The 1,887-nt window shown below is 38.8% G+C and overlaps 1 non-coding gene across 1 annotated transcript; it reads right to left on the bottom strand.

Moving 5' to 3' along the window:
* Positions 1 to 1,458: 1,458 nt before the first annotated feature.
* Positions 1,459 to 1,565, bottom strand: LOC141593242 (small nucleolar RNA R71). Its single transcript, XR_012521344.1, has one exon. It is a non-coding gene; the product is annotated as a small nucleolar RNA R71 (small nucleolar RNA).
* Positions 1,566 to 1,887: the final 322 nt, after the last annotated feature.

The raw sequence follows: 1,887 nt of genomic DNA, 5'->3' as shown, positions 1-1,887 counted from the left end.
CTCTTTGAGTATGTGTGAGTAGTGACCCCTAGGATTTAGGGAGAACCTAAGTTGGGATTAGGACTATAAATATGAGTTGTTAATGCTTTCAACAACAACAACAACAACAACAACAACATCAGAGCCTTAATCCCAAAATGGGTTGTTAATGCTTTGTTTTAGATAAAATTGTTGATCTTTGTAAGCATTGATTTAAGGTGTTTGTTGAAATGTGTGAACGAAAGTTCATAACTTTCCTCATTATTTGCTTAGCATTTTCATAAGTCGAAATTTTATGTAAATGCTTGATATTATGCTTATGATAAGTATGGATGCTTTATGATAATTTTGTGTCCTTCTTTAGTAGAGTTTATGACATTAGCTCTCCTAGGCCAATAACTACCTAGAGCATATTGATACCCTTTGTTAGTCTGTCTCACTTAGGGGAACCCAAAGACCTTAGTCTTTAATCGATTATTTACTCATCATCTTGCTTGCTTTGCTATAATTCACCTAGTTGTTAGTAAATCAAACCAATTATCTTTTATAAGACTAGACTTAGGTTCGAACTAGCTTTGAATACACCCACACCATCCTTGTGGATTTCGACCCCAATTATACTACTTATATGGGCTTGTTTTTTATCCGAGAATGACGACAAATCCGACTATCAAAATGGTGCCGTTAACGGGGATGGCATTAGGTTATACTTAGTTAGTTAGAGTCTTATCTTTTCTCTTAGTTTAATTGTTGTTTGTTTCCGTAGTTATGTGCTTCTTGTAAAGTGTGTGATTTTTGCCTTACCCAAGTGTGTAAAAGCACTAGGAGTCTTACGGTTTGTCAAGTTGCATGCCTAGGAGGAATCGCCAAGTTTTGCTCTTTGACTCCAATCCTGAAAGGCTTTTTAGAGCCTTAAGGAATAGGACAATTGCAAGGGTTAGAACCTCTTCTCAAGCTACTTTGAACCAAGCAAATTAATCCACCCAACTTTTCATTGAAAACACACCATCTCAACAACCAAACAACACCATTGATCCTCTACTAGAAAACCCATTTCACGATCTCCAAATCCCAAATACACCACCTCTATATATACCAATTCCACAACCACAAATAGCGGCTTTACGCGACCACAACCGCCCAAATCACAATTACGCTTGCAATCCGATTAATTTTGGCAACTTGGCCTCAAACAACTCCGAAATGCATCTGGCTCAAGTTGGCTTAATTGAGAATGATAGTTTCGGTAGGCATATTGATGAAGATGCGCATGCCCATCTAAGGAAGTTCAAAAACAAGGTTGTCATGATAAAACGGAACAGGATGTCCGAAGACACATTGCGATTGATGTTGTTTCCCTTTTCCCTTCGAGATAAAGCAGATCGTTGGTTGAATGTGCATGCTCTGAACACATTTACTATATGAGATGCCTTAGCCAAGGCGTTCCTAGCCAAGTATTGCCCATCATCGAAAATCGCCATGCTCCGTAACGAAATTCACACCTTCCAATAAGAGGATGGGGAATCCTTGGGGGAGGCATGAGATAGATATCAAGACTTAATCGCCAGTTGTCCTCACCATGGGATCCCGGCGTGATACATAACCCCAACTTTCTTTCAAACCTTGTTATCGTGAACCAAGAAAATGGTGAATGCCTCCACGGGGGAGGATTCGACCATTTAAGAGATGAAGAAGGGCCGGCCCTTATCAAAAAGGTGGTCGATTCGGAAGCTAATTATGATTCGACCATTTATTGAAGGATTGTTTGTTGATTTCTATAACTAATTGCGAGGTAAATAAAGACGAATTCAAATAATATTAAAAGAGTCTAGGGATCTGTTTCACTAGGTCAGTTATCCGGGGGTGTGATTTCACTAATTAATTGAGCAATTATGTTGTTTAAGGTCA

The sequence above is a fragment of the Silene latifolia genome, chromosome 7 (assembly GCF_048544455.1).
Source record: "Silene latifolia isolate original U9 population chromosome 7, ASM4854445v1, whole genome shotgun sequence".
NCBI lineage: Eukaryota > Viridiplantae > Streptophyta > Magnoliopsida > Caryophyllales > Caryophyllaceae > Silene > Silene latifolia.
The sequence above is the reverse complement of the archived record's forward strand: the minus strand, read 5'-3'. Positions and strand labels throughout refer to the sequence as shown.